Here is a 23,693-nt window from a genome sequence, read left to right as displayed (position 1 = left end):
CACACGGCTACAAGGTGGACACAAGGCTGCATTGGTGGGCACTGGGCACACGGCTGCATGGTGGACACAAGACTGCATTGGTGGGCACAAGGCTCCATGGTGGGCACATGCCTGCAAGGTGGACACAAGGCTCTATGGTGGGCACTGGGCACATGGCTGCAAGGTAGACACAAGGCTCCATGGTGGGCACACGGCTGCAAGGTGGACACAAGACTGCATTGGTGGGCACTGGGCACACGGCTGCATGGTGGACACAAGAGTGCATTGGTGGGCACTGGGCACACGGCTGCATGGTGGACACAAGACTGCATTGGTGGGCACTGGGCACACGGCTGCATGGTGGACACAAGACTGCATTGGTGGGCACTGGGCACACGGCTGCATGGTGGACACAAGACTGCATTGGTGGGCACAAGGCTCCATGGTGGGCACTGGGCTAATGGCTGCAAGGTGGACACAAGGCTCCATGGTGGGCACTGGGCACACAGCTGCAAGGTGGACACAAGGCTCCATGGTGGGCACACGGCTGCAAGGTGGACACAAGGCTCCATGGTGGGCACTGGGCACACGGCTGCACGGTGGACACAAGGCTCCATGGTGTGCACTGGGCACACGGCTGCAAGGTGGAACCAAGAATGCATTGGTGGGCACTGGGCACAAGGCTGCATGGTGGACACAAGACTGCATTGGTAGGCACTCGGCACACGGCTGCATGGTGGACACAAGGCTGCATGGTGGCCACTGGACACAAGGCTGCATTGGTGGGCACAAGGCTGCATTGGTGGGCACAGATACAGTTGTTGTTAATATTTATTTTAATAACTTAATTCTGCATAATACATTTGAGTGACATTTTATGAGAGCGTGTTTAGAGGCAGAATTAGGGGTGGGCTGGTGGCGAGTAACCCTTGAGGCCTGGCTAGTAGGTCAGGACTTGAAATTTTGAGCCGTGTGTGTGTGTGTGTGTGTGTGTGTGTGTGTGTGTGTGTGTGTGTGTGTATGTGTATGTGTATATATATATATATATATATATATATATATATATATATATATATATATATATATATATATATATATATATATATATACACACACACATACATACATACATACATACACACACACACACACACACACATATATATTATATATACATACACACAAGCTATATGAAGGGTGGAGGGGGGGGGCGATATAAATGGTTTATATTAAAGTGAGTACTAAAGACTCATTTTAAATATAATACAGGTAAACTTGTACTTTATAATCAATTGCACTGCCTTATATTACCTCCAGTCTATCAGCCTCCAGCTTCTCTGGGTTCAGATGCTGATCTTCCCTGTACAGATCCCTTAAAGTTATTTAAATGTTGGATTTTTTTTTAATGTGTCACACTTTTCTGCTCTTTTACTCTTCTGGGGTTGCCTGCCAGTCCATCTGGCTCCTCCTGCCTTCAGAGTGCTCCTATAGCAAGGTAAAACTGCCTTCAGAATCACTTTAAATCCATTCCTTCTCTTGCCCAGGTCTACATGTCCCACTAGGTATTGCTCCTCAAGCATTTACATTCACAAGTTCTCAGGCACTTACTGACATGCATGTACTTAGCTGTAAAGTATGTGTCCTGCACTGTATTTTCTGACATGTGAACAAAAAATGCATTCTGTATTCAGCCCAACTAACTGGCTGACCAACTAATCTATTTTCATAATCGATTATGTTGAATAGTTGTTTCAGCCCTAAATATTTGATTTAAAATCTTTTTTCTCATCCTAAACGTTACCCTCTTACATGGAATACACCTACCACACGTGTAAAATCCAGTTTGATTCAAAAACGTGACCAGCAGTTTTTGGGGGTCTGGCACAATATTCACCAACTTCTATCTTAAATTATGAGCCTTCATATAAATAAATTGCGGTCTGCTTGGGGGAAGTTCCATCCCTGAGAACAAAGGGCCAATGTTTCTTAAAGGAACACTAAAGGTTCGTTTTTTCTTAGATCAATTGATTGCTGTAAGCTAGAGCATTTAAATATCACTTAACTCGTTTTTCCTTTTGACCTCCAAAATACAGTAATCCAGGTTTGAAAATGCCATTTCCTGTCACTCCTCATCTTGCTTTCCACCAGCATCTGAGCCCTTTTGCATGGTGGAAAGCAGAATGTGCTCACCCCCTCCCTATGACTACAGCCCTGCGTGAAGATGCTCTCTTATCCCTCACAGGGAGCCTAATGAGAACTGTAGTTTCCATTAGGCCGTGATGTAGCAAGAATGAATGCGCACCGCAAACTAGGAAGTCCGTGAGAATAATGATTCAGGAGTGACGGAGGTGAATAAAACGGCTCGATTTCAACAGGTATCAAACTAGTTATAATGCAAAACATTACTTTTTAATTTATCAGCTACTGTCAGACTTTAATTTAAGAGGAAAATATTTTTGTCTTTACAACCCCTTTAATTACTTTTTCCCATTTTTTATACTGTCAGTTATAGTCTGTGATGAATGCCAAATTGAAAGTATCTTGTTTTATTCTTATCCTTGAGCAGCTTTCTCCTGTGCACGGACCTAACCTGTTGTTTAATACCCCTCAAATGTACCCGTTATACCCTTTGTCCTTGAACCTCTGGATTAACATCTCAAACCTGATCATCAAAATCTATGCTCCTCACAATTTCTCCTAATGCGCATACATTTCCCTTTGGCTATGCTCCACTAGAAACGTCCTTATGTTGTCTATATAAAAAAATAAAAAAATAAATAAAGTGTTTTGCCAAAAAAAAAATTACTTCCCATAAAAAAAATAAATGTTATGTTAATCCTGATTTGGTATCTAAGGCATCAGACTGCTTGGTATTCAAATACAGGGAGTCCACATCAATAGTGGCTTCACAATTCTCCTAAGTTTTGCTGTGTACCTATTGCTGAGATCACCCTTTAGTAGTTCCTAAGTAGTCCTATGCCCCACCATTTAATTAACTATTACAATCCTCTTTATATAAAATCACTATACCCCTCTTTGTCCACTGGTAGTATTACTATGAAAAAGTCCTTCAACTGTGGGTGAAAGTGCTGACTTTAACAGATTGTGGTTTAATGAACACACATATAGAAGAGTCTTTACCATAGAAAACACTGGTAGCTTGGATAAAAAACACAAATCAAATCTGGAGACCACTACGTTAAACACCACCACTCACAGCCTCCTACCAGATAATGTTAACCCCCCTATTACAGAGGGTCAAACACGCTTAAAATTTATCTTCAAGCAAGCTCCAAACATGGCTGTCTTCATCTGGTGTCCCCTCAGTAAGGATTCAATTCCTAGGCCCACGTCAATGAAAGATCTCCCGTGAGTAACTTGCATTCGCAATTAGATTCTCACAATAAAGCAGATAAATGCTTCTCATACCGTAATATGTCAAAATAGCATTTATTCAAAGTTTAAAAAGCCACTCACATGGTAGACAATTCAAACAAACATTGCAACTGGGTATAATCTGTTTCCAACTCGAAAGAGGGCGGAGCTTTGCTCAGTTCCTGGTACCGCAATGATGTCAGACATCAGGCTTCACCCTACGCCTTTCGTCACACACAGGACATTGTCAGGGGCATTTCTATTATTCCTTTTAGGGTTGACTCTTATACTTTTTTATATCTTGTTCCACCAAAGACTTTAAAACCTCTAGAAATTACTAAGATGCTCCCTTTGTATTAAAAGTGTACTGATTCCTAAGTCCACTATGCATAGAAATAGGGGGGAGGGAGGGTTCAGTGATGGGGCAGATGAGAAGAGGGTTACACTGGTGGGGCTGAAGAGCAGGGGGGTACAAAAATGGGCAGTTGTGCAGGGGGGTACAGTGGCAGGGCAGAGGAGAAAGAAGATACATTGGTCTGACAGATGAACAGGGGGTTACAGTGGTGGGGCAGAAGAGCAGGGGGTACGGATGTGAGATAGATGTGCAGGAGATACAGTGGTGGGGCAGATGAGAAAAGGGGGTTACAGTGGTGGGAGAGATGAAAAGGGGGTTCCATTGAACAGAAGAATGGGGTTACAGTGGTGGGGCAGATGTTCAGGGGGGTACAGTGGTTGGGAAGAAGTGCAGGAGGTACAGTGGTGTGAGAGATGAGAAGGGGGTTCAGCAGTGATACAGAAGAGCATAGTACAGTACAATGATATAGTAGATAAGCAGGGAGTTACAGTGGTGGGACAGATGAGCAGGGGGGGGGGTTCAGTGTTGTGCCAGATGAGAAGGGGGTTACAGTGGTGGAACAGATAAGCAGGGGGGTTCAGTGGCGGGGCAGATGTGGAAGGGAGGTGCATTAGTGGGACAGATGAGCAGGGGATTACAGACGGGGCAGAAGAGAAGGGGGGTACAGAGGTGGAGCAGATGTGCAGGGGGGGGCGTACTGAGGCAGGGAAGAGGACAAAGGATGTACATTGGTGGGGGTTACATTGGTGGGGCAGATGAGATAATGGGTTACAGTGGTGGGGCAGATGAGCAGATGGGTTCCGTGTAAGAACAGGTGAGAATGTGGTTCAGTGGTTAGACAGATGTGCATGGAAATACAGTGGTGGGGCAGATGCGCAGAACGCTTACAGTGGTGGGACAGATGTGCAGGGGGTTACAGTGGTGGGACAGATGAGCAGGAGGGTACAGAGGTGGGACAGAAGAGCATGGGGTTACAGTGGTGGGACAGAAGAGCATGGGGTTACAGTGGTGTACAGAGGGGACAGATTTGCCAGGGGTACAGTGATCTGAGGTGTGAAGGTGCAGGACTTGGGGCTGATCTGAGGACTGGAGGTACAGGAATTGGGGCTGATCTAAGGCATGAGAGTGCAAAATGTTAATTAGTCACCATTACGCAAGTAGTTTGCAGCAGGGCTCAACAAAAACCAGGCGCCAGGTCGCAACTGCGACTGGAAATTGCGTCCTGGAGCCTGGGCTGGCCAAAATTGAGGCCACAACTTTGTGGCCTACTGGAGAGAAAATACAAGCTTTCTGCGAACCAGCGCCCTCTGGTGGACGGTGCTGTAATGTGATAAGCGTGGCTTGCTCTCACTGCCCACCCACCTCCGGTATTTCACTCCAGGGTTGCTGGCTGCAGTTACAGTGGGGATCGAAAGTTTGGGCACCCCAGGTAAAAATGTGTATTAATGTGCATAACGAAGCAAAAGAAAGATGGAAAAATCTCCAAAAGGCATCAAATTACAGATTAGACTAGGGCCGAAACAACTAATCGATTAGACAACAACTAATCAATTATGAAATTAATCGATTGCAATTTTCATAATCGATTAATCGGACAGTAACATAATGGGGTTAAAAAAACTAAAATAGTACAAAAAAGCAAATTGTTACTGTAAATATTACTTCCACTGTCCCCACAGTAAAAAAATGAACCCCTTTACAGTAGCGATTATTTGCTCTTTTTGTACTTATTTTTGCTTTTTTAACCCCATTATGTTACTAAACATCTCAGGCCTGGGTGCACACCTCTGTTTTTGGTGCTTTTTGCAGAAACACACTACAGTTCATTTACATGTTTTCCTAGGGGACACGTTCACATCCATGATTTTTTATCAGCTGCTGCGTATTTGGAAAGGGCACGGACTTTTTAACGCAAAACGGTGCCATTTTTTTTTTTTTGGTTCAATATGCTTCAATGGAGAAGCTGCAAAAAAGCATGTAATGTGTTTTTGCGGCAATTTGTGTTTTGTAATCTGCCCAACAACAAATTGGCCCATTTTTTTTTTTTAAATGCATTTTTTTTTTTTTAAGGCTATTGTCTGATTAATCGAAACAATAATCGGCCAACTAATCGATTACGAAAATAATCGTTAGTTGCAGCCCTAGATTAGACATTCTTATATGTCAATAAAAGTTAGATTTTATTTCCATCATTTACACTTTCAAAATTACAGAAAACAAAAAAAATTGCATCTGCAAAGGTTTGGGCACCCTGCAGAATTTATAGCATGCACTGCCCCCTTTGCAAAGCTTAGACCTGCCAGTGTCATGGATTGTTCTCAATCATCGTCTGGGAAGACCAGGTGATGTCAATCTCAAATGTTTTAAATGCCCAGACTCATCTGACCTTGCCCCAACAATCAGCACCATGGGTTCTTCTAGCAGTTGTCTAGAAAACTGAAACTGTAAATAGTTGACGCTCACAAAGCTGGAGAAGGCTATAAGAAGATAGCAAAGCGTTTTCAAATGTCAATATCCTCTGTTCGGAATGTAATTAAGAAATGGCAGTCATCAGGAACAGTGGAAGTTAAAGCAAGATCTGGAAGATCAATAAAAATATCAGACAGAACAGCTTGCGGGATTGTGAGAAAAGCAATTCAAAACCCACGTTTGACTGCATGATCCCTCCAGAAAGATCTGGCAGACACTGGAGTTGTGGTACACTATTCCACTATAAAAAGAAACTTGTACAAATATGGTCTTCATGGAAGAGTCATCAGAAGAAAACCTCTTCTACGTCCTCACCACAAAAATCAGCGTTTGAACTTTGCAAATGAACATATAGACAAGCCTGATGCATTTTGGAAACAAGTTCTGTGGACCGATGAGGTTAAAATAGAACTTTTTGGCCGGAATGAGCAAAGGTACGTTTGGAGAAGAAGGGGCACAGAATTTAATGAAAATAACCTCTGTCCAACTGTTAAGCATGGGGGTGGATCAATCATGCTTTGGGGTTGTATTGCAGCCAGTGGCACAGGGAACATTTCACGAGTAGAAGGAAAAATGGATTCAATAAAATGTCAGCAAATTTTGGTTGGTAACTTGATGCCATCTGTGAAAAAGCTGAAGTTAAAGAGAGGATGGCTTCTACAAATGGATAATGATCCTAAACACACCTCAAAATCCACAGGGGATTACATCAAGAGGCGTAAACTGAAGGTTTTGCCATGGCCTTCACAATCTCCTGACCTCAACATAATTGAAAATCTATAGATCGACCTTAAAAGAGCAGTGCGTGACAGGCAGCCCAGAAATCTCAAAGAACTGGAAGACTTTTGTAAGGAAGAATGGTCAAAGATACCTCAAACAAGAATTGAAAGACTCTTGGCTGGATACAAAAAGCGTTTACAAGCTGTGATACTTGCCAAAGGGGGCAGTACAAGATATTAACTTTGCAGGGTGCCCAAACTTTTGCAGACGCCATTTGTTTGTTTTCTGTAATTTTGAAAGTGTAAATGATGGAAATAAAATCTAACTTTTTTTGACATATTATAAGAATGTCTAATCTGTAATTTGATGCCTTTTGGAGATTTTTTCCATCTTTCCTTGGCTTCGTTATGCACATTAATACAAATTTTTACCTGGGGTGCCCAAACTTTCGATCCCCACTGTATGAGCTCTCTGCTGTGCATCCACTCTCTGTCACACTGACCAGGGCCCGCACTGACAGTCTGCCCCCCCTCCCTCCTTGTACAGACACTCAGAAAGGAGAGAAAAGAGATAGAAAGAGCAGGATCTTCTCCTCCTCCTCCTGTGTGTACCAGCAGCCACGCCCACATTCCAATCCCTGGCAGCTCTGTGCCTCGCAAAGGGAAAGTCGAGCAGCCTGCAGCTAGATAGTGGATAAAAGATCAGAGTGTATGTACCTTAGATTATGCAAATTTGCAACCCTTCACAGGTGATCCACAGCTCTCCAGGACAGCCTCCCTTTCTTCAAACTTTTCAGTGATTGAAAAGAAAGCAGCACACAGGTGGGTCAGTCATGAAGTGCCTATCTACCAACACAGCAGCCTGCTGGGATTTCCCTGGTATGGTGCACTACAAGCCCCAGCATGCTATGTCAGCCTATGTGTATGTATAGCACATGCGAGTAGGCCTGCTTGCTGACCACAGTGGCAGAACTCCACAGCCCAAGTCATTGGCAGCTGGTGCTCAAATTTTTTAGGGGAGGGCACAAACAAACTGAAAAAAATAAATAAAAAAAAAACATTAAATGCAGCCACTGTGCCCCATCAAACACTGTACAACCCACTGTACCAACACAGCCGGCTGCCTGTCAATGCCCATTAGTGCAGCCTATCAGCGCACATAAGTGAAGGAAAAAAATTACTTATTTGCAAAATCTTATAAACAAACAAAAACAAGTTTTGTCTTTTTAAATATTGTCTTTTTCCGCTTAGGATCAGGCGTGAGCAATTCTCATTACAGCCCAGACATGCCGTTCTGGGCGCTGGGCAGCCAATTTAAAAAACTGGCTCCTGTTTTAGTTGGCTCCTAGATTCTAAGCAAATTTGTCAAGCCCTGGTTTACAGCATTTACTTTATAAAAAAAAAAAAACTTTTTTGTGATTGAGAGTGTGAAAGTAAAAAATTGTTTTGTTATAAAATCGGCACACTCAATTTCTTTGAAAACATTTTTTGGCACACTGTGCTCAAAAGGTTGCCTACCCCTGTTCTCGAGCATAATCTCTCCTTATGATGTTTAACACAAATTTGTTTGATGTTATCCTTTCCCAATGTGGGAAAAACTTTTTCTGCCTTGCTCCCACCCGCCTTCCAATACTACTTACTGCTATGGCCAGCTATAGATGGGGCGGTGGACACGTTTATGTTTTATGTGATATATATTAATACTTTTTTTATCTCAAATTTATGTAATGTGTATTTTTGTAGAATCAATTATCCCCCTGAAGAGACCACTTACAGGTCGAAACGCGTTGGGGTACGCACACCACGCAGCATAATGTAATGTTGTATATAATTGTTTCAAATATTGTGGAATCTGTATTGTATCACCATATCCGGAAAGGGTTTTCTTTTAATTGTTATTGTATTCAATTTGTACGTCATTGACAACCATTTAATAAACCATGTTTTACTTAATTACATCCCTACATTTCAATATTTTTTCTGTCCAAAGCCCCATGGGGAAATTTTCCTTTTTCTACAATATTCAATCTTGGGGTTCGCAGCTTTGTTGTCTCTCTGTATATGTGTCTTTCCATAGCTAACATTTGGGTGGTTAAACACCCCTTCCCCTTGACACATTTGAGACTTGACATGAGCTGTGTGTCTTTCCGCTTTTCATTCAACCCCTGCATTTTCCAATTTGCACCTTGACATTTATTCAAGGGTTACATATGGGTGCCTCACATAACTGATGAGACACCCATTGGTAGTGGGATTAGAGTGAATGATTTATTTCTTCTCTCTTCTCCCCATGCATCAGGGGGTATCTATTATGAACTCCGGAATTGCATTTTGCTCAAATAGCCACATGGGTATCTGTTTTTGGATCATACATGCAGGGGCTCCATGATATGGAATTAGCACACAGTTCTTGAGCTTTGCCTTGCCGGCGGCGTTCCATGCTCATCCCCGAATGGCCGTAGCGAACTGCGCGCGCGCGCGCATGAGGCGTCTGCGCACATCGCCATGACGTCATGCAGCTTGCGACGGGGATGACGACAGGTGTCTGGGCCTTCTGGCCTTCCGGAACGCAGAGGGAGCTTGCACAAGGGCTGCTTGTTTAGCGGCTCCTATGTCACTATCTCCGTGATCCATGGGGAAGCCTGGTGCCTGTGTATGGTTAGCCCCCTCGGTTTGCTACGCCCATAGGCATATAAAAGACTGTCTGCCAGAGAATCAAGCCATGATTCCAGGCAGCCCAGTATGGGAGGCATTTCATCCATTTCTCTCTCAATACTTGAAGCCTTTATATCTCCTGCATCATCTGCAGCCCAGATCTGAATATTCAGCAACAATCTCCACAAGTCTTTATTCTACCTACCTACATCTACTTAATCACCTTGCAGGTAATAGTACCTCATCACTCATACACCCCAATGTTGGTTTTTCAACTGTCACCCCCCCTTTTTTTGTTGGCACATGCTATGATCGCCTTTTTGTCGATTTCTAAATATTTTGATTTTTTAATCTTCACCATCACTCCATGTATTTATATACTCCTTGATGGTCCACATCATACATTGTAATTTGTCTTACACACTTTCACATAGTAATATGCACCTTTTATCAGACACAAAAAGTTTTTTCTTTAATTAATTTTTTCTGCTAATGGAGCATTCACATATCAATTTAGTATTAAAGCGGTGGTTCACCCTCCTTAACATCATTATAGCATTAAATTCGGCATCGTAGCGCGAGCTACAGTATGCCGGTCTTAAATTTTTAATCCCCGTACTCACTGTGCTATGGATCATTGAAGATTCCGACTCCCGCGGGGAATGGGCGTGCCTATGGAGAGGGAGGATGATTGACGGCCGGCTCTGGCACGTCACGCTCCCCGAAGATAGCCGGAGTAGGTCTCGGCTCTTCACGGCGCCTGCGCACAGGCTATGCGCAGGCGCCGTGAAGAGCCAAGCCTATTTCGGCTATTTCCGGAGAAGCGTGACGTGCCAGGGCCGGCCGTCAATCACCTTCTCTCACCATAGGAACGCCCATTCCCCGGAATCTTCAATGATCCATAGCACAGTGAGTACGGGGATTAAAAATTTAAGACCGGCATACTGTAGCTCGCGCTACGATGCCGAATGTAATGGTAGAATAAAAAAAAAAATATGTTTTTTTCAATAGGGTGAACCCCCGCTTTAATTACCACAGGGCTTGACAAATTTGCTTAGAATCTAGGAGCCAACTGAAAAAGTTAGGAGCCAGTTTTTTTAAATCAGCTGCCCAGCACTGCATGTCTGGGCTGTTGGGAAATGAGAACCCACCCCACCCCGTGCCGGCCACCCAAGCCCCCCCCCCCTTCACTAGCCATTCTACATTATTTCTCTTATAGGCAGTACCAGTGGGGAATCTGCTAAAGATTTCACCCAGGGCAAATAATTTGTTTGCCCCCCCCCCCATTATGGGACAAGTATAGGCAGGAAAGTGAGAAACTCCCCAGGCCATAGCTGTTGAGTCAGATGTCTGTCCCCTCCCCCATGATCCTCTGTCCCCCATGCTCCCCCTGTACTCCTGTCCCCTGTGCTCCTCTGCCCCCCCCATGCTGCTCTGGCCCCCCATATGCTCGGCCATCCAGGCTTCCCTGGTCCCCTATATGCTCATTCCCCCCCCCCCCATGCTGCTCTGGTCATCCATATACTCACCCCCCCATATGCTCACCCCCCCATGCTGCTCTGGTCCCCCATATGCTCACCCCCCATGCTGCTCTTGTCCTCCATATGCTCACCCCCCCATGCTGCTCTCGTCCTCCATATGCTCACCCCCCATGCTGCTCTTTTCCTCCATATACTCACCCCCCCCCATGCTGCTCTCGTCCTCCATATGCTCACCTCCTCCATATGCTGCTCTCGTCCTCCATATGCATCCCTCCCCATGCTGCTCTCGTCTTCCATATGCTCCCGCCCCCCATGCTGCTCTGGTCCCCTCTCACCTCTCCCTGGCTTTACTTAGTTAAGCAGCGCGACTGAATGACATGCTCCTCGGGAGTCGGCACTGAGAAGCTCATACGATCCGGAAGGAGGGCTTAGGGCAGCCGCACACAGCTGTGATATAAGCTTCCTCGTCACCCGTTCTACTGCCATTTCCTTCCCCCGCTCTCCATCTAGACTCTCCGCGGCAGCAGACAGGATGGAGAGCGGGGGAAGGAAATAGCAGTAGAACGGGTGACGAGGAAGCTTAGTGCTGGGGGGGGGGGGCAGAGGAGCGGAGGTGACCAGAGCAGCATGGGGGGGTCGCGCTGCTTAACTAAGACAGGGAGATGTGAGCGCTGGGGGGGACAGAGGAGACCAGAGCAGCATGGGGGGGTCGCGCTGCTTAACTAAGACAGGGAGAGGTGAGCGCTGGGGGGGAACAGAGGAGCGGAGGGGACCAGTACATGCCTGCCCAGCTGTCAAACTGGGAAGATGATGTCGGAAGTTGGCAGGCAGCCAGAGCAAGCTGATCAAAGGACCATCTAACAGAGGGCGCTGATTCGTAAAAAGCGACAGTCTCAATTTTGGCTAGCACAGGCTGAAGTCTGAATACCTACAGTGGGGCCACGTCCCAGCTGCTGCAGTGTAGCCCAGGCGCCAGGACTCAATTTCCAGTGGCCATGGCGACCTGGGTTTTGTCAAGCCCTGAATTACCATTCATTTAATTTAATATACATTTCACTATATTAACTATTGACTATTATCCATTGACTAGTTACCCTAATGGGTCGTCAATGTGTAGATCCAACTTATTCTTTCGGATAACTTTATAAATTTGTTGCCAGTTCCTCTTTTACACATATGCCTTATAAATACTTATAGATAATTTTATACTCTAGCACAATATGCTATGATTTAATATATTCAATCCCCCTCAAAAATACATGGCTAACCCATTGGGTGCTCATTACAGGCATCGGCTCCCCTGGTCCTCAGAGGGCGTTTACTGTGCGGTTCCTTCCTTCCTCTCCCCTGGGTTTGGGGGTGGTGCTTGTGAGACTCCCTTCGGATTTCCTAAACGACTTTGTTAATTTCTGGCTATGAGAACACCCATTCTATTTGTTAACGGTAAAATTATTTTCGGGTCATTTTATGTGATATATATTAATATGTTTTTTTTATCTCAAATTTATGTAATGTGTATTTTTGTAGAATCAATTATCCCCTTGAAGAGACCACTTACAGGTCGAAACGCGTCGGCGTACGCACGCATAATGTAATGTTGTATATAATTGTTTCAAATATTGTGGAATCTGTATTGTATCACTATATCCGGAAATGGTTTTCTTTTAATTGTTATTGTATTCAATTTGTATGTCATTGACAACCATTTAATAAACCATGTTTTACTTAATTACATCCCTACATTTCAATATTTTTTCTGTCCAAAGCCCCATGGGGAAATGTTCCCTTTTCTACATGTTACACCTGTGGTGCTTGTATTGGTCCAGGAGCACACCAACATCTTTGCAGCCATTGTGCTACATGCTGGGTGTTTGGTGTGCTCCTGCACCTTTAAGGAGGAGTGGCTCCCCTTCAGTCCACCTGACTCTATCTATCCATTATAATGCATGTGCCTCCATTGTGGGGACACTCATTGTTTAGTGTTAGAACCACAGATTACAGGGTGCCTTGGCGCGGCTCTGTGGTTCAGGCATGCGTTTGCAAATGCGCGTGGACAAAAATAGGATTTTTTTAACAGCTTACCTGTAAAATCCTTTTCTTGGAGTACATCCTGGGACACAGAGTCTAGTAATTACTAAGTGGGTTATATGTTCCACCTTCAGGTGCTGGACACAGATAAGCGGTTATAAAAATCCTATTTTCTTTATCGTACATCACGGGACAGAGTCTAGTAATTACTGAGTGGGATGTCCCAGAGCAATGCTTACTGAGGGGAGGGAGACACCAACAACGCAGATCGCCATCAGACATGAGGACCTATAATGCTGCCTGCAGCATACTGCGCCAAAAAGCTGCATCCTCCTGCCGTCTTATGTTCACCTGATAGGGATTAGTGAACGTAAACGTAAGCACAAACGACCAAGTTGCAAATCTGAGTCATAAAGGCTTGGTAATGCACCACACATTAAGGGGGTTACTATCCTGGTGCACCTAAAAGAAACAGGGGGAAGCCCTCTCTTTAAACCACAAGCCTGAATAATAACCTGATGAATCAACATTGACAACAGTAGGGTTGTCCTGATACCACTTTTTTAGGACTGAGTACAAGTACCGATACTTTTTTTTATGTACTCGCCGATACCGATACTTTTTTTAAATGAATCCCCAAATGCAGCCATGTCCCCCACATATTGCAGCCATGTCCCCCACATAATGCAGCCATGTCCCCCACATAATGCAGCCATGTCCCCCACCTAATGCAGCCATGTCCTCCACATAATGCAGCCATGTCCTCCACATAATGCAGCCATGTCCTCCACATTCCAGCCATGTCCCCCACATTCCAGCCACGTTGTCCCCCACATTCCAGCCACGTTGTCCCCCACATTCCAGCCACGTTGTCCCCCACATTCCAGCCACGTTGTCCCCCACATTCCAGCCACGTTGTCCCCCACATTCCAGCCACGTTGTCCCCCACATTCCAGCCACATTGTCCCCCATACCTTGATGCCGCCGTTAATCAGCGTGCGGGGAACAGCTTTCGTTTGAATAGCTGTATCCCCGCCGCGTATAGACACTCCCCCTTGCGCGGGATTGGACTGATCATCCGTCCAATCCCGCACAAAGGGGGAGTGTCTATACACGGCAGGGATACAGCTATTCAAACAAAAGCTGTTCCCTGCACGCCGATTAACGGCGGCGGCGGCGGCTTTGCGGGGGGGGGGAACAAGTATTCTATTCTAGTATCGGGGGTATTTGCGGGAGTACGAGTACTCCCGCAAATACTCGGTATCGGGACAACCCTAGACAACAGTTGATTTAGATGCTGCCTGCCCTTTCCTGGGGCCTCCTGGTAGCGCAACAACATCAGTTTTCCGTATGCGAGCAGCCGCTTCAGATAGGTCGGACTTCTCTTACTCTAACGAGAGAGAGTGTAACCATTTTAATAGCTGATCTGAACACTGCCCGCCCACCTCTAGGGTCTTCTGGCAGCAAAACAAAACGTTAGATTCTTAACTGCTCTCATCTCTATTGAGAGAAAAGCAATAATCTTTCCTTCCGCGGACCAAGGTTTTGAAAAAAGGAAGGCAAGAATATCTTGATTCAAATAAACACTAGATCCTTCTAGTAAATAAGGTTGGGTGAGGATTTAACATCACCCTTCTTGTAAGAATAATTAAGTATGGCTCTATACAAGAAAGTTGCCAATACTCTCTTGCGGAGGCAACCACCTCCCAGAAAACCAATTCCCTCTTTAGAAGGATGAAGGGAATTATGGTGCATCAGCCCAAGGCGCTGACCCTGTAAGCCGACAAAACTAGATCCAATCCTCCGAGCACAAGGGCGACCTAACTGGTGGACTTCTACACGTCACCCCTTGTATAACGGCCCGGATCAAGAGTGTGACACAAGCGACCTTTGAAAATATTGACAAGGCCGAGATCGGATCCTTGATGGAACTTAAGGCTAGCTCCATCTCCTTTCCAATGTAGGAAGGCAAGAATTTTTCCTATGACATACTACTAAGGATGCCACACCTTGGTTTCACACCAGGAACATAGGCCTTCCAGATCCTAGGATATCTGGTCCTGGAGGCCAGCTCTCCTGTATAAATCAAGGTAATTGCCGCTGATTCTGAAAGCCCCGATCCTCAAGAATGCGGGCTATTACAGCCAGACCATTAATACCCATGTATGCAGAACAGGATGTAACCCTGCGAAGCAGGCCTGGACAAGCTGTAAGAGACCCTGGGTCCTCTACTACCACCCCTGCTGTCCCTGCACAGTAAGGTCGTATGGGCTATGCCGGAGCAATTAGGCCAGCTTCCGTTCTCCTCTGATGTTGCATGGAAGCCACGAAAGTCACGGCACTGGGGGGAGAGAACACATAAACCAGCGACAACTGGTCCCCCAGGATCACTAACATCTGTCCCGCATGCGGGTGGATCCTTTGTCCTTGACACAAAGCTGTTCGATTACTTGTTGAACCTGGACGTCAATACCTTTTATGTACAGGGTACCATTTCTGTGACATTTGGTCAGAAAAAAGTCGGGGTGTAGAGGTCAATCTCCCGGACACAATTGTTGACGGCTCCAGCGAATCGCCTGCCAATTCTGGATTCCATGAAATGACGATTGTCAATAGGCAAGGCACAAGCTCCTCCTTGGTAAACAAAGTAAACCACTAGAGAGGCATTGTCAGATTGTATTCTGACAGAACAACCCTGTAACCTAAACGTTCAGGCCCTTAAGCCAGATGCTTCATCCGTAGCTCTAGAAAGCGGACGGATAAGGCTCACTTGGAGCTTGACCACCTCCCCTGGGCCATGGTCTCTTCCAGGCCTTGTCTCTTTTCCTAGAGGCCAGCCCTCGCAGCCGCCACCTCACAGGTAACGGGTATGAAGGATCTTCCCCTCTGCCAATCATTTAGTTAAAAACCATCAACTGAAATTCCAGCATATCCCTGGGACCAGACTCTTCGGATAATGCTAGGTTAGGATCCACTCGTTCCAGGCCGACAGAATAATGTTTATATCAGCCTTGAATAAAAACGGAGCATAGGGAACTGTCTTGAATGAAGCCGGCATATTCCCTAGCACCTTAAGCAAAAGGTAAAACGTAAGGAACTTTTCCTTGCCGTGAACACATAGACCAGCTTTCTCCTAGTGATGATCTTGTCTGAGGCCAAAAACTCTCCTTTTTGGGCTGTGTCCCACACATTCCAAGCTTCTTGTCAATGATAGAATGCACCTCTTAGACTGGGATCCTAACCCAGGAGTTCCAGATACGTAACCATGCTGGACTCCCCTAGGCCCAGCCATGCTACTGACTGATCCGTCAGCAGGAGTTTGCCTCGGTATTCCATTACTGCTATACTCTGGGCCTTTAGACCTGCTAGTGGCGGGCCCTAGCACCCTATTAACCCAGGCATTGTGGCTAACCCAAGGGGCAAGACCACCAACTGGAGACAGTGCTGTTCCCCTGCGAAATGCAGACAACCTCTGATGTCCCATGTAAATAAACACATATGCAAATGGCTCCCCATATGTGCATGTGGAAAGCTATAAAGCCATATGCCTCAATGGAAGCGTGTGTTCATGGAAGCGTGTGATCATGGAAGCATGAATTCATACAAATATGTTTTAGGCAAAAACATAAAAAAGGGGCGTGCTGTATACACGCATACATATAGCATGTGAGCTATGAACAAGCATCTTGCAAGCAAGTATGCGCTCTGAACGTGTTATGCAGCATTGTGCAACATGTACCCCTGCAGACACGTATTCCTATGTAAGCCCAAGGAATCCTGTATAATTAAGGAAACCTAATTATCATGCCTCATTAAAGCGGTAGTTCACCCTGACCCACATGATGTTACCATCGAGACAGGCATTGTAGCGCGAGCTACAGTATGCCTGTCCCGATTTTTTTAACCCCGTACTCACCTCGTAGTCGTCCATCGTAGATTTCGGCTCCCGCGGGGAATGGGCGTGCCTATGGAGAGGGAGGATGATTGACGGCCGGCCCTGGCACGTCACTCTCCCCGAAGACAGCCGGAGTAGGTCTCGGCTCTTCACGGCGCGTGCGCACAGGCTATGCGCACGCGTCGTGAAGACCAAGCCTATTTCGGCTATTTCCGGAGAAGCGTGACGCGCCAGAGCCGGCCGTCAATCATCCTCCGTCTCCAGAGGCACGCCCATTCCCCGGTATCTTCGATGGACGACTACAAGGTGAGTATGGGGGGAAAAAATTCGGGACAGGCATACTGTAGCTCGCGCTACAGTGCCTGATTTAAAGGTAAAAGAAAAAAATTTTTTTTTTTTTCCTGTCGATAGGGTGAACCCCCGCTTTAAGCAACCACGCAAAATCTAGGCAAACATGCATCCTTATGCGACTCAGCATTTTTCATGTGATCAAACATCTTATGCATTTTAAGCACTCCTGTGCGGACAAGTACCCTTGTGTGACCAATGACTCTTGTATGATCAATCACCCCTGTGCGATCCAGCATCTTTATGCAATCAAGCATTTTAATGCGATTTTATGCATCTCTGTGAAAACAAGCCTCTCTATGTGATCAAGTATCCCTGGGTAATCAAGGACTCGGTTAATCAGGCAACCATGTGTGATCCAGCTTCTTTATGCATTCAAGCATTTTATGCAATTTTAGGCATTTCTGCGGACACAACCTCTCTTTGTGACCAAATATCCCTGGGTAATCAAGGACTCGGGTTATCAGGTAACCATGTGTGATCCCACATCTTTATGCACTCGAGCATTTTTATGCGATTTTAGGCACTTTAACCACTTCCATACAGGGCACGTATACACCTTCCCGCCCAAGCCAATTTTCAGCTTTCAGCACTGTCGCACTTTGAATGACAATTGCGCGGTCGTGCTACACTGTACCCAAACAAAATTGGCGTCCTTTTTTCCCCACAAATAGAGCTTTCTTTTGGTGGTATTTGATCACCTCTGCGATTATTTTTTTTTGCGCAACAACTAAAAAAAGACTGGAAATTTTGAAAAAAAAATACGTTTTTATTTTTTTCTGTAAATTTTTTTGTAAATAAGTAAGTTTTCTCTTTCAATTATGGGCACTGATATGGCGGCACTGATGGGCACAGATGAGATGGCACTGATGGACATTGATGAGGTAGTACTGACGGGCACAGATGAGGTGGTACTGATTGGCGGCGCTGGTATGCGGCACTGATGGGCGCTGATATGCGGTACTGATGGGCACTCATAGGCGGCACTGATGGGCACATGGGCGGCACTGATGGGCACACATAGGCGGCACTGATGGGCACACATAGGCGGCACTGATGGGCACTCATGGGCGGCACTGATGGGCACTGTGGGGTGGCACAGATGGGCACTGTGGGGTGGCACAGATGGACACTGTGGGGTGGCACAGATGGGCACTGTGGGGCGGCACTGATGGACACTGTGGGGCGGCACTGATGGACACTGTGGGGCGGCACTGATGGACACTGTGGGGCGGCACTGTTTTCCTTTTGTTGCCAGTCAGTGCCCATTTGTGGGCACTGATTGGCATCTTTATTTTTTTTTCCAACCTTTTTTTTTTTCTTTTTTTTTGCCCCGTTTTTTTTTCTTCCTGCCCTTCCCTGGTGGTCCAGGGTGGGCTTCCCTGGTGGTCCATGTGGCGATCCGAGGGGGGGCTGCGCTGATAAACAATCAGCGCGACCCCCCCCTGTCAGGAGAGCCGCCGATCGGCTCTTCTCTACTCGCGTCTGTCAGACGCGAGTGAGGAAGAGCCATCGACGCCTCTTCCTGTTTACATCGTGATCAGCCGTGATTCGACACGGCTGATCACGTGGTAAAGAGTCTCCGTGAGAGACTCTTTACCGAGATCGGTGTTGCGGGGTGTCAGACTGACACCCTGCAACAACGATCGTTGCGATGCGCGCCCCCGGGGGCGCGCAGCGGCTCAGAATCCTGAGGACGTCATATGACGTCCAGTCAGGATTCTACAACCACTTTGCCGCCGTCAATTTGTCATTGGCGGGCGGCAAGTGGTTAATGTGATTAAGCATCCTTATGTGACCATGTAAAATCATACAAACAAAAACATGTATCTTTATGTGATCAACAATAAAATATGTTCTGTTACTTGTTTTTACCCCACATGCATTTTAAACATTCCAAACTCATGTATTTTATGCAAACATGCGGACTGGTAAAGAGGCAGTTATCCTCTGCAGATGCGCGTCTCCGCAAACCTGCGACATTAGCCATGTGCACCAGCAACTGTAAATCCTCCAGTTGTGCATTTGGTTAGTCTGAAGCCAACACCAGGATGAGGACCTTATGGAGACAGAGGCTCTGGCCGTCTAGGCTGAGGGAAGTTATATGCAGCTTGAATCTCTGAAAAGACTGCAGCTGCAACCAGAGCTTGTGGGGCTTCTGATAGCTTCTCCTCATTAGGCTGCACCTGTTACCTGTCCTCTGACAGTGAACCTTCATCCTCAGGCATTTCAATCCCCTTGTTTGAGGATTTAGAGCAGGGAAAGGGGCACACCCTGTATTCTGCTTGTGAGGATGCTGCAAATATAGCAGTTAACCTCCTATAGACCCATAAATGGAATGTAAAAAAACATATGCAGAGTGCCTGCAATGTTGGGGGAGGCTGCAACACCTGACAGGGCTGATAGCTCATTCTGTGAGCTGTCTTAAGTCTCTACAGGGGAGGATAGTATCATGCAAGCATGATAAAGGGCCACCAGATTCAGGTGGTGATACCCTTTATATTCCTACCCCTGAACCCTTTTTTACGGGGAGACAAAAGTCCTAAGCCAAAAGCAGAGGAACTTAACCCAGGTGCATCAACAGCTGAACTTAGTCTAGAACAATAATGCCTGCTAATCTGCACAGCTAGATGCTGAGTAGGCGTCTTAGATGAATCTGTATCCAACCACACAAGGTGCTTACGTGCCCCAAGCTACTTTGTCCCCCTGGCTTTACAGAGCTCTAACATCTGGGCCTTTTGAAGGGCCCGCCCTGCGTCTGCACCATGAGCCGGCGAACACATCGTCCCCCCGCCTACAAAGCTTGCCCCCCCTCGGAATGGTGGAGGTGGGGGGAGAGAGATCCCCCAAAGAGCGCCGTGGACCCGGACTATGAGGGACCCCCCTATACCACCGTGGCAGAGCCTGAATCGGAGGAATTGAGCCGCACAATAGACCAGCTAACCTTGAGCTTCCGTTTCTGGAAAGCATGGTAAGCTAAACACCAGGCATGTCTTTTTACTGCCTTTAGTGGCACAAAACAGATAAGACATACAGCTACTCATGGAAGACAATCCTTTGCATAGGACTTAGGGGTACCAGCCCCCTCAAGGGGAGATCTATGGGTACTACAGCCATCCTGTCTCAAAAGACATAGTGGTTTCTTTTGCCCAGGCACACATTCGTTACAGGCAACACCCAATAGCCCCTAATGGAAGACCTCCTGTCGAACCAAGTTCCGAGGTACTTCCCCTTAACTTCCACGCCGCAGGGTTTGCCAAAGCGGAAGACCCAATCTTCACCCTTCACCGTGGGTATTGTCTAGGACCTTCAGGGACCGGGGGGTACATGGGCAGGATCACCACTCCCCTGGACCTATATAGCATCCTGGCAGCAGAAAAAACATTTGGTCCTTGGTAAAACACAATGTACTTGAACCCAGGATCCAGAGGCACTATAGGCTAAACCTCGTTCTTCGTAACAAGACCCGGGTACCGTCCACTTTGGCTATGAAGCACCTTGGACGGATCCGGATTCTATGGAGGCTTTTTAAATCCAGCATGGATCCCTCCAGTGGAGCTCCTCAAAACACATGTTCACTCGTGACCAACACCTTAGACACTGGCGAAAAAACTGAGATGCTCCCAGTATGGGAGGGGTTATATAGGGAGGGAACTTCCTGTTCTAATTGATTACACCAGTGTCCAGCACCTGAAGGTGGAACATATAACCCACTTAGTAATTACTAGACTCTGTGTCCCGTGATGTACGATAAAGAAACCCCTGTTTTTACCGCATACTGTTAGACAGGTTAATTGGTTGTTCTGCGAGCTGGTCGGTAAGTAGGCTTGGTTTTTCCCTGTTCATTCCCCAGGTTTTGTTGTTATTTCCGCCCACCTGGAGACTGGTGTCACTGATTTTGGGTTTTGACTGGGGCAGTTAAAGAGAATACCTCTGAATTCCCTATCCGTTTTTGGGGGGTTCCCTTGGGGGAGGAAAAACTTATTTCGAAAATGTTTCTTTTTAGCTGGAAAGTCCCCGGTAAAAGGGACACTGCATAGGTGCATCTTGGAAGCTGTGTCCCCCCCCCCCCAAGTCTTCATCCAGACTGACCTTCTGGCTGCTATTGAGAGTGCCGTGGTCTTAGCTGCGAACTTGATGGATTTTAAAGGATCAGATATAAAATTCAGCTTTGAACAACATAGGAAAAAAACTTTAGAAGCTCTCATTTTGGGTTACCTGCCACCAAATGTTCTTACAGTTGTGTCAGCCAGAACGCTGGCTTTAGATTAGCCATTGCCGCATCCCAGGCCCTCTTTAAGACTGTCTGTTCTCCTGTCCATCTGGTCCTTTAAGTGCCCCATGTCCTCAAAAGCTAAATCAGACTGCTTTGAGACTTTAGACAGTGGTGCATCTAGTTTGGGATTTTTGTTCCATACAGCTTATGGACTCTCCTCAAAAGACAATCTTCTTTTTAGAGAATTAGAGAAAAAGGCTTTTTTTTTTATCTTGCTCCTCCCTTTCATTTCAAATGAGGTCAGAGAGTACGTTATGCACTGGAAAAATGTTTGCTTTCTTTTTCCCCAATCCTTCATACATTTTGTCATGTCTGGATAATTGGACCTCTTCCTCGTTAATTTCCAGAGTATCATACACTGTGCCTAACAAATCATCCACCTCTTCAAAGGACAGTTTGTATTTTGCAGCTTTATTAGCTACGGCCTGATCTTCATCCTGCTCTGAATCTGAGTCGAAAGATACAGGCCCAACTAATGCCGGGCTCTGCTCCCTGACTCATTAGGGCTCCTCGGAGCTAAAAGTTGTAGGGCCTGCAGAAATGAGAATAGCAGCAGCACTACTGGTTGAGACTGAAGTATTCATATCTGAAATTAGCTCTCTGAGGGATTTAAAGGGTGAGGCTACCGCATCCTTAAAGAAGCCAAGGAATTTAGCCAGGGGAGGGTCAGCTTCTGAATTAAGCAGGTTAGCAATGCACGGCCTGCACATAGCGCTATTAAAGCCTGAAGAAAACTTGTTCCCACATTTCTTGTGGCCAGACTTGTCCTCCCTGGATAACTCCTTTGCCTGCAACACAGAAATGGGTAGGGGGTATTAGCAACCGAGCTCTTAACCCTGCCAGACTCGCTAGGACTGTCCTGGGGTTTCGCCTTCCTGGTCCCCCCTCTGCTCCTGCCACTATTCCATTGTTGCTGGACGCCGATAGGGAGCTTGTAGGCCCAGCTTGGATCTCCCGCAGTAATGATGCTAGTTTCGCCGGAAATGACGCAAATGGCATCTCCGGCACAGCTACACGTGGAAGACAGACAGTACATGTCTGTGGAAGACAGACATGTATCCGCGGCACCGCCGTCTTCCCTCGACTGGCCCCATGCACACTGGGGGAATGTGCGCCAACCTGCCACTGACCCTCACCAGGCACTGAAAGGAAATGAGCAACAGGTCTGCCTCTGTATGCCGGACGGTACCTGGGCCATGGAGACGGTAAGGTCTACTGGAGTACCGCTTAGCCAAATATAACCCAGACAGAATTCTCACCGCTCCAGGTGAGCCTCTTGATGATCAGGGGTTGTTGAACCACCAGGGTGCTGGCGATGCGGTAATAGCAAAAAACAAAAGAACAAAAGCTGGACAGCCGCACTCCAAAATTTTCTTTAAAAGAGATGTCTTTTATTTTCAACTGTGCATACAGTCACTGCAAGCCCACAAAAATCAGTATGGCCAACGTTTCGCACTGGCGTCAGTGCTTAGTCATGAGCAGCCCGAGAGATGTAGTCCTCCCTATCTGGTCCCTCTTTAACATGTTCCTCCAAGGAGGAAACAAAAATGACTGACCATGGGACTGAGGGACCGCCTTTTAAACTGAATAGCAATGTGTTTCCTGTGGCGATGGGAGGAGCTTTATCTCTCAAGGGCTGTCCGCCGTCCTGGAAGACGACTGGGGAAAATGGGCAATTGGGTCAATCAACTATCAACACCACTCACAACTGTAAAAACACGGAGCAGATGGAGATGCATGCCCCAGTGTAAACATTGGCCTGCATTGTGACAAAGCAAAAATAAGACCTTGTGCATGTGGGTATATTGATAAAAGGTTTGGTGGTTTCACTGCCCCAGCCATCCACCTAAAGCTGGCTATACATGGCTCAGTTATTTTTGTTCAGCCAGTGGGTTGAACGTAAAAAAAAAAAAAAAAACTTAACAGATTCCCACATCCATATAATCAAGGTGAATGATGTAATCCTCCCTGCTGTGCTATTGTGTTCTCACAGCGGGAGAACTCCACTGATAGATTTACTTCTGAGGGAGCAGCAATAGCCACACATGGAACAAAATTTTTCCAGTTTCCTACTGAACCAGCCAAATGCCAATCCTTCTATGGCCACCTTAGC

General features: G+C 46.3%; 1 protein-coding gene across 3 annotated transcripts in view; it reads right to left on the bottom strand.

Moving 5' to 3' along the window:
* PSKH1 (protein serine kinase H1) overlaps positions 1-23,693 on the bottom strand; it is a 202,034-nt gene that overhangs the window by 162,449 nt on the left and 15,892 nt on the right. The window contains exon 2 of one of the 3 annotated variants that reach the window (XM_040328770.1): positions 1,291-1,464. The exons of the other annotated variants lie outside the window; for them this stretch is intronic. The gene's annotated coding sequence lies outside the window, so the exon portion shown is untranslated. The remainder of the gene's footprint in view (positions 1-1,290; positions 1,465-23,693) is intronic. 3 annotated transcript variants of the gene reach the window in all.

Source organism: Rana temporaria, chromosome 11 (assembly GCF_905171775.1).
Source record: "Rana temporaria chromosome 11, aRanTem1.1, whole genome shotgun sequence".
In the NCBI taxonomy this organism is placed as follows: Eukaryota; Metazoa; Chordata; class Amphibia; order Anura; family Ranidae; genus Rana; species Rana temporaria.
The sequence above is the reverse complement of the archived record's forward strand: the minus strand, read 5'-3'. Positions and strand labels throughout refer to the sequence as shown.